Raw genomic sequence first — 10,465 nt, 5'->3', positions numbered from 1 at the left:
AAATATTAAGACAGACGCAAGGTAGCCGTGAGGTGCCCGCAAGGTGGCCGAAGGAGGACATTATGGTGACCGTGCGGCCAGACTACCGCTTCAACCCTGGAGTATATAAAACGCAAGGCTGTCGTTCTACGGCATGGCTACGGCGAACCTAGAAATGAAAATGAAATGAAAGTAGCCATCGTGTAGTAAAGTTATTCGTCGTTCATATAGCTCTTTCGTGCAAAACTAAGACGCAAAACTATAACGTTCGGGTACTTTTATACTACCTATTACATTACCTAACAGGTTTTCAAAATGATAACCTTCTAACGTGATTTTATTTCATTTTCTTTGTAGCAGAGCTGTGCCAACCCGAGGTAAGTAAGATCGAGGAGTTTTTAAACGAAAAATTAATCCTGAAAATAGGGGTAGAACAGATAATTGCTATAAAGTGCTTTAAAGACACCTCTATGACTTCGCTATTTATTACAGTACGGTTCCATGACTTAGGGCTGTAGTAAAGATCCTAAGGCCAAATAAAAGTAATATCTGGTTTTCGTCCCCTTTTAATTTTTTTAAACAAACCGCCTCAAGTTGATTATTATTTGATATTTTTGTTCTGAAATGAAAATACACCCTACAACTGGGAACATATAAACATTTAGACAAAATCGTTAATATAATGCAAACCTAATTCATATATTGTTAAGAAAAAAAAAGTCTGTAGAAAACTTATCAATAGCATTTTTTGTGTGCAGGATATATATAAAATGTTAAACATCAAAATTAAAACCCCTCCTCCTCATTTCAAGATTTTTGAACTAAGGCTTAATTATACTTTGCCCAAGGGCATGCAGCGCAGACTACGCGATCCGACTGCCATCCGATTTCCGAATGAATAGCGATTGTAATAGATTTGGAAATCTATTAAAACAAGCATCATCTCCCCGATTTGGGTTCTAAACTTATGATAAGTATATTAACAATAGGAATTTTAGTGCATTTAAACATTCTAGTTAGAATAATTGCCTAATCGACTTCAAACCGTAGACAATCTATATATTCCCGGTTTCAATATTGATCGTCACCTCATGCCAACATGGAATTAATACCCGATATACATATCTACAGTACATCCCAGAAAACACGAAACCGAAAACTGTCGATGTTTTATTATAACTTAATCACAATAATAATTAATAAATGACACATACCTCGAAAGCTTAGATCCTCTTCTTTCATTTGATGCACGTCATATAATGCATATGTCACGCATGAGTGATTAAAAGTAATTTGTAGAGAGGAAACCAAAAAGTCATTTGGCGGGCGGTATCTGGATTTTAAAGGAAAAATCACATTTCTAGAAAGTTCAATTTCTCCCCTTTCATATGAGACATACATTCCATGAAAGGAAAAAACAGGGCTTACAAATAGTCTATGCTTTTAACAAAAAAATATGGAAAAGTAATGTGGCAAATGCATAAGATTGAAAATGTAATAATTTCAAGTAGCAGATGATGCTATTTGAGCTGAATATGGGCCATTCCATGAGAAGAAGGACATGACATCAAAAAAAGAAATGTACCTCTTATGTTAATTCTTTGATTTATCACTAACCTTATGCCATGGATGTTCATAAAACATTAGGGCCATTCAAATTCAATACAATTTTTTTTCATTTTTGTTGATTTCCTAAGATCTCAAACTATCATCAAAAACGTACATGTGGGACTGTAGCTGAAAAAAAACAATTTATTGCAGATTACACAGGATTCTTGTAATATTTTTTCCTGAAAATTTCGCTAAATGGAAAAAGATGAATATATTTCCATATTCTAAGGGGTCCTGTGATATTTAATCTATTACATAGGGGTGAAAATGGCCTCCGGACAAAATGTAACGCGAGTTACCGTAACGTGAGTTACCGACATATTTGCTTCCTGCATTTTACTAGTCCATTGTTTCTTATCTTTAATATTGTGATCTTATACTAGTAAGTCACAACCTACTATCAAATTAAAGTAGGAAAGATTTTGTCAAGATTGTCTAGTATGAGGAGAAAAGAGGGTCTCGTAGAATTGACCATGTCCTTTTTTTGTAACGCGAGTTACCGAAATTCAATAATCCAAGAATCTAAAAATGTTTGTTCTTCAATGTTCTTTTTGTTTCATTCAGTTGTTCTATATCTACCCTGTCCATGTTTGAAAAAAGTATCTTGTAGATCCTAGCAGTTCTAAAGATATAGGCACATTATCGTGTCAATGTACCCATTAAGTGTAACGCGAGTTACCATGGAATGGCCCATATCTGACCTTCAATTTAATAATATGTGAACATGGTGAATTACAATATTTTTTTGTTTTAAGAAAGAAAAAAAATTGAACCTAATTTGTTTCATCTTATATACAATATTCTCTTCATATCATTTTATTTTTAATGTGCAAACGGTTGGATAAATTTTATCATACGTGGAAAAGTCTGGAAACAGACCGTGAAAGAACAAAGATAGAGAGAGAGAGAGAGAGAGAAAGAGAGAAAGAGAGCAAAATGGCAAAGTTTGGAAACAGACCGTGAGAGAACAAAGAGAGAGAGAGAGAGATAGAGAGAGAAAGAGAGAAAGAGAGCAAAAGGGAAAAGTAAAGATATAGGAGAGAACTCTTTGATGGTGAGAGAAGTTGATGTCATGAAAATGAAAAATAAATAATGTTGTGAGATAGGAAGAGAGAAAGAGAGAAAGAAAGATGGAGATAGGGAGAAAGAGTGAAAACAGATGTCAATAACATGTTCAAGTATGTAGTATTATAAACAGCTGGCATGTGGGGAGTGGGGTGGGGAGGAAGGAATTACCACCATCATATTCCCTGTCCCGTTTCATGTGAATTGCCTCCTAGCTATTTCCAAATGACAGGGTTTGGAAGAGCTGATAAAACTGCACTTGTTGTGGTTCTCAAAAGAGAGAGGGGAGGGGTGTCTACCTTTAATCTGAAATTAGCTGAACACCCCCCCCCCCGACACACACACACACACAAACTCTAACACACGCGCGCGCACACGCACAAACACACACATACCAACCACCCGACCACACTTCCGCACACATACCACACAAAATACCCAACATTGGACCATACACTCCCATAAATGCTCACACTCGCCTCACCCTCACACGCTTTATACATAGGCCTAGTAACAAATTATAATGATAATAATAATTTGTTAACTAGAGAAGCCTCGACAGTGTCCTTCCTGTACTTTCCAAGGACCCTGCACTTATTATTACCGGAGAAATGGTCAAGTATCCATCTACACCTCGGTGGAGAGTGGCAAATATGGATGAACGTCTCTCCAAACAACGTTAGTGCCGGGCTGGGATTCGAACCCTCAATCCTTGAATTGAAAGTCAAGTGAATGAACCACTTTACCCTGACCCCTCCTCATACCAACATTGAACATCGTTCTAGATCAAATTAATATTCTTCCAATTGTGTTCCAGTAAGCTTACAATGACATAATATGCTCTTTTTCTGTAACAAACAAAAAAAATCGATCTCAATATTGAGTTAAATCCAAATTCACAACATTTGATACAAATAACGTAATTTTCAAACCCCGCGAAAAGCTTTTAGTTAACAAATGTTTTAAATAGACACGGGATAAGATTAATACAATTAGCACTTTAATGTGAAAGCCATTTTACAGTTACCGCTCATAAAAAGTGCATGTCGTTCTTATCAAAGGTCATTTTTTTTCCTATTAGTATTATGTAGAATGATCGATTGCCGCTTTTGAATGTAGGATTAGACCGAGGTTGAAACTACGCATTATCACACGTTCGTTAAATGGATATTTAATTACAAACGGATTTATTAAAGAATGATGTGAAATACAACAAACATTTTCAAAAGTGATAGAATATTGGGAAATCCCTAGCACGCCCCTCTCTCTCTCTCTCTAGGTCAATGTGACACATTGTATAGATGATACAAATAAACTTAATCTTAAAGACTCTAAATCAAGGGTACTGCATTACATCTTTATGAGGTAAAAGCTTTATTGTTCAGTAATATTCAAAAAGGCACGTTGGATTTGACGTTATTTAGTCTTTTTAAAGAGAAGGTGAACAAATAATTGTTGAGCTTTTTCATTCTTTTTTATTTTAGTGTGCAAGAATATATTACAAAAATATCCCCTGAAAAGTATGGCACTTAAAATGCCCTCATAATTCGAAATACACGTATGACAATAAGAGACGTGATGGGCTTAGAGGTAGAGCAGTGGCCTCGTAACCGGGAGGTCTCGGGTTTGAAACCAAATCGATGCGCTAGTGCCCTTTGGTAAGGCATTAATCCGCATTACCAAGTCCTTCTGAGAGGACTTAAAACCGTCAGTCCCCCAATTGCTTACCTACAAGCATACACATGCTTTCTTAGCAATCAGGTAAAACAAACCAACTAAATCGAAAGGCTGTGGACCACGACAACATGCCTGCAACATGTTTGTGCTGTCAAATATACACATTCATATGAAAAGTGCATGTGTCTTGAACAAAACTGGACCACGCTCACATCATTTTCATGATTCCTAAACCTCACAGCTTAGCATAATTATATCAATACTTATATTGGTGTTCAGCATTTTCCTATCACTTCCGAACGGTTTCTTTCACAATGCAATTACATGACTTGTTCTTTACAAAAAAGAAAACAATTTGACATTTAAATGAACAAAAGAAGAAAAAAATATGCCAATAAAACTAAATCCCGATACGAATTACAAACAACTCCAATTGTATGACTCTCTTTTTATTAGTATTTGGTTGGTGATTTTGTAACAGTCACGAAGAAAAGGATCATTCATTCGTTTATTTTGTTATACGATTTTAAAACGCAGAAAAAAGAAGACAAAGGCTAATATTGCGTCACGCGAATTTTTTTTTTTATCCTTTTGCTTTAATTGAATTTAATTATGACAAATAGTTTTTTAACAAAAGGCTGCAAGTTCATGAATATTTTTATTCTTCACGTTCGACACAAAACAACATACCCCTCTGACAGGACAGTCACGTTTTTATTTTGTTCCAGGTGTATTTCGGATTTCCTATCACTTTCACAGATAAAAAGCTGCTCCATTTTCGACGTAATTACGTAATTTTGTATTATCTGTAGCTGTTATTCTCAAACCCCCAACAAGTTAATTAAACTATGTTTCATACAGACACGGGCTATAATTAATTATAATAGGTTAACTAGCACTTTAATATGAAAAGCCGTTTTACAGTTCGCGCTTATAAAAAGTGCCTGTTGTGCTTATTAATTTGGAGATATTGTTCCCCTTATGTCGAATGATCGAGTGCGCCTATTGAATGGGAGATTAGACCGAGGTTGAAACTACGCATTATCACACCTTCGTTAAATGGATATTTAATTACAAACGGATTCATTTTGAACACTTGTTGGGGGTTTCAGAATAATAGCTACAGATAATACAAAATTACGTAATTACAGAATGAAAACGTGACTGTCCTGTCAGAGGAGTATGTTGTTTTGTGTCGAACGCGAAGAACAAAAATATGTGGGGATAATTTTTCCTATCATACTCTTCCACACTAAAAAAAAATCTTACCGACTCTAATTAACAGCTGCTGCATTACATCATAATGCGGTAAAAGCTTCATTGTTCATGATTCTAAAATGCAAGTCGGATTTGCCGTTATTGAGCAAATAGATCGCAGACGCTCATATCCAAAAAGGATTTATCTTTCATATTGGTAATCCAAACCGGTCAACGTCATGTAACCTTGCAGTCTTTTAAAAGAAAAGGTTAACAAATAATTTTTGAGCTTTTTCATAATATTTTGTAACAGTCGCGAACAAGGATCATTCATTCGTTTATTTTGTTATACGGTTTCAAAACGCAGGGAAAAAAGACTGGAAAAAAGCCTAATATTGCGTCACGCGGAAAATAACTTTAATTCTATTGTTTCAATTGAATCTAATTATGACAAATATTTTTTGTTCATAAAAAGGTTTCACGTCCATGAAAATTTTATTCTTCTCGTTCGACACTAGGCAACATACTTCTCTGACAGGACAGTCACATTTTTATCTGTTCCAGGTGTTTTTCGGATCTCCTATCACTTCCACAGATTAACAGCTCCTTCATTTTTGACGTCAAACTTCGAATAATCTTTAACTTTTCGTCACAGTCAAGATTATAAACTCAGGAAGAGCAATGAATTGTTCCAGAGTTGTTTTCATCTTCGCGTCGGTTATCTTCTTCTTTCTTTTCATTGGTCTTTCCAGCTCAACTAAGATAGAAGGTAAGTGACATTCATATAGGAAGATAAAGGTGTCGTGGTCAAATAGATAAGTCACCGGACTATAGATCACATGGTTCGGGGTTCGAGTCCCGCCACGATACCAATGTCCTTTGGCAAGACCTTAATCTATATTTGCCATACTCGACCCGGTTGAGGTAAATGGCTACCTGTCAAGAATTAGTTCCTTGAAATGCTAGAGCGCCAAAGAGGCAGCCATCCTAAAGCCCGGGTAATAATAATTGTGGAGTGCCAGGAGTGTCAAGTTAGACTGATATGAGCGCTATACAAGTACCTTCTATTGTTGTTATTATTACTGTATCAATAGTGTTATCATTAATATTATGGAATTATGCTCTCGCCTATCCTGAATCTCCTTAGCTATTTTTGGGGAAAGTCATCATTTTCATTAAAGTGGTCATCGGGAAATGTGTTTGACATGATACAAATCAGTTTATGACGTGCACGAACAGAAATATAGTCACATATATTTTGTTCCTTTTAATTAATGATTATGCGATATTTGCTATTATGATTAAGCGACAGTTGTATTTAAGAATGTTCCATGAGATGCCTTAAAAATTGTTCGTGAAGTTTGGAAATTTGTCTCCAAGTCAGGTTTAAATAATTTTATTGCTAAATGTAATTTTTTAATTTATAATTTCATTTAAAAATGTACCAAATCAAATCTTTAAAAAGATAATTTGAAATATCATTTCTACGCTTTTAATCCCACAAGAGAGGAAGGAATGCGTAAATATAGAGATCACACTTTTATTTGCTTGTGTGATCAGTATTTCTCCTAAATGCAAAACTCCAACTGAAAAAGGTAAAAATGTTCTCGTTCAATATCAAATATAATTCATAAAAGGGTGTTGCTAGAAAAGCCAGCCACTTTCCATATTTCTCATGTTACATATACATTTCTAAAACGTGGTCAATGTAGAGAACGGATTTAACTGAGAAAAATATGATGGGACCTACATGCAAAATTTGCATTCCTAGCGCTTAATAAATATTTCAATTCTTCGTGGCTCACCTTTTGGCTCATTACGCCACTGATAGAACAACAAAAACTAGCTCGGAATATGAGGAATGGGTACAGTATTTTAAGTTGACTGTGTATAAACCTACACACGATGCGCTCGTGCCCTTTGGTAAGGCATATCCTCATTACAAAGGACTTAAAGTCTTCGGTCCCCTGGTTACTTACAAGCATACACATGATTTCTTAGCAGTCAGGTAAAACAAACAAACAAAAATTGTTCGGCACATTTATTCCAAACCGTTTAGTCGCTTTTTAAGCTTTTGGGCTATTCTATTTTTTGTAGGTAAATAAATGTGCAAAATGTTATGACCACAAATAATCATCAAGAAAGGCGCATTTGACTCAAACACTGAGCTCGATACCCTCAACATGCTCTTTAGATGTAAACTGCCGAGGAATGGAAGTCTTTTTTTTGGGGGGGGGGGGGGGAGTTACGATAGGGATTACCCCTATACAGAAATCAAATAAGAAGTCCGTCAAGGCTGTGTAATGTCCATGAACCTGTGCGCAGAGTTGATATTCAGTGGAATTGCAGTGTCAGTGTTGAAGGTGTAAATACTCTACTGATGACACTGTTTTGTGTGCGGTGAAAATGAAGAACAGAGTGAAGAACAAAGTCATGAAAAATTGGACATTAACGAAGACTATGGAAGGAAAATAACATATATTCTGTTTTTGATAAGGAAAATCACATCATTTTAATGTGAAGTATACATGAGAATGAGAAATACTGCAAATGACAGGACTTGAACAAAATATCCTGATAGGAACAGCTAGAGAAAAGCGAAAGTTCGCCACATCAAAATACATTAGAGTCTCTTGAAAGATTTGTTAAAAGGAAAAATAGAAGGTACCACAACAAGAGGGAAACCAAGAACCAACTTGGAGGTGAACATCAAGACATGGAGTGGAATGACACTGTAATAGTGTACTAGGGTGGCAGAAAACAGAAATGATGCAATCAGCCTCCGAGCTGATAGAAGATACCTTGATAGATAGGGATCATTTCCGTCGTGGCTGGATCTTCACTAAATTGACGTAAAAGATACTCCAAAGTAGTAATGGAGTTTTAATAGAGCAATGATATTAATATTGGATGCAATGCAAGGTGCTCATGACGCACTAACGTTATTCTTGAAAAGTGCTTTCCACTATTTTTCTTTTTGTTTTGAGGATTGATTCCACTCTACTCGAAGCGAAGTGATCCATGGTAATTATATATCCCCCACTCGCCCCTTAAAAAAGAAAACTTCCACTCCAGTACATTTCGAGAGTAGCTGCTACCTTAATCAATAGTTAAAAATTGTTCTATCTCTCTCATATTCGTTTAGAATCTGATCCATCTTCGTCCTCTGGTGATTGTGACAATCCCACTTTAACATCCATGTTTAAAAGACATGACAGACAGGTAAATAACGAATTTATTCGTGCATCCATACCTATATAAATCTTGCATCCATGTATACGTTACTATGTATTTAACTCATCAAGTGTGAGAAATGGTCATTGTGACATTCTTACTTTACATTAATGCTTAAAGAGAAGGTTGAGTTCTGGGAAGAGGTAAAAAAAAGAATTGTGAGCGTTATCATTGTTATTATGCAAGGGTGGAAGAACATCAGATTAAACATGTTCTCTGAAAAGCATGGCTCTTCAAATGCCTTCATATTCTCAATATGACATGAAAAATCGTAAAAATCGGGGGGTAGGTTTTTTTCGCCATGTGCTCGTGTAGTCCCATATACATCACTCTGTGTACAGTGCTTGTAACTTTGCCAAGATTTAGTCAAATTTCTTATCATTTTGATGATTCCAGAACCTTGCAATATACACGAATACTTATATACTAGATGATCAACCTTTTCGGATAGATTCCACACCGTTTCTTTCACAATGCAATCACATGACCAGAACTCAACTTTATCTTTAAAGGGAGAAAAAGACAGGTAATAACGATTTGTATACATAATGGAATATTAGTAACCCTCTTCATTTTCTAAAGGGGGGAGGGGGTCCGCCAGGGATTCTGGACGAAAATGTCACTCCTCGCACCCCAGAATTGCCTGACAAGCCGAAAACAGATCCTCACATTTGTGGGATTAAACATATCAAATAGGTCTATATAAATATTTAAAAGAATTAAAGCGGGGTGAGAGTGTACTCGTTCTCAAGAACCCCTAGATTGGTTTCACGTGTTTTGAGGTTTTCATCAATTGAGCAACATCTCTCTATAGACAATGGCCTATGTAACACTTAGTCAAAGAAGACACGATTATCTAATTTTTCAGGAATTTCTCATACTTAACGTATTTATGGCAATACATGGAGTACGCTACAAATCATTATTGATTATTTTTTATTTTTTTATCAAATCTCTTCAAATATATTTTTTTAAAGTGATGCTATAATTTTCTGATCGGTAGTAACCACAACAACGTGGCCCCAAAATAGCAAATTTGTTCTTTCATTTAAGCATGGACCTATACATAGCTCTGTCGTGCTCAACTAAGACGCAATAATTTAAAATTTTGATGCTCTCGGACTACTTATGACATTACCTAACAGGTTTCCAGGATGACAGCCTTCTTACGTTATTTCATTTAATTTCTTTTCTAGAAAAGAAGTCTGCCACCCCGAGGTAAGTAAGGTCGAGTTTTTTTTTATACGAAATGTATACGATTTAATACATTTCTATCAATCCTTTAAAAATAGGGGTAGAATAGATAACAGCTTTTCTGCTTTGAAGCCACCTCAATGGCTTTGCTGTTCCATACAGTTTCTTTCTTGATATTTTTCTTTGGAAAAGAAAATACACACATAAACAGGGATCCTTTAAACAGTATGGACAACAAAAATTGTTAATATAATGCAATTTTAATCTGTTTTTCGAGCCTCTGGAGTGCAAACACAAATGTAAACACAAATGACAAGAAACTAAGAATAATTAATACTTTGCCTTAGGTTCAGCACACACTATACACGATCCGACTGCGATCCAAATTTCGAAGAAAAGGCAAATGTAATAGATATGGAAATAAACAAGCATCATCTTCCCGATTCAGTCTCTATAATGAATACTAAAAACCGAAATGTGGTTCAATCAAACCTTCGAGTCATAACAA

The sequence above is a fragment of the Strongylocentrotus purpuratus genome, unplaced genomic scaffold (assembly GCF_000002235.5).
Source record: "Strongylocentrotus purpuratus isolate Spur 01 unplaced genomic scaffold, Spur_5.0 spur5_scaffold_15, whole genome shotgun sequence".
NCBI classification, from domain to species: Eukaryota; Metazoa; Echinodermata; class Echinoidea; order Camarodonta; family Strongylocentrotidae; genus Strongylocentrotus; species Strongylocentrotus purpuratus.
This window is presented reverse-complemented; position numbering follows the sequence as displayed.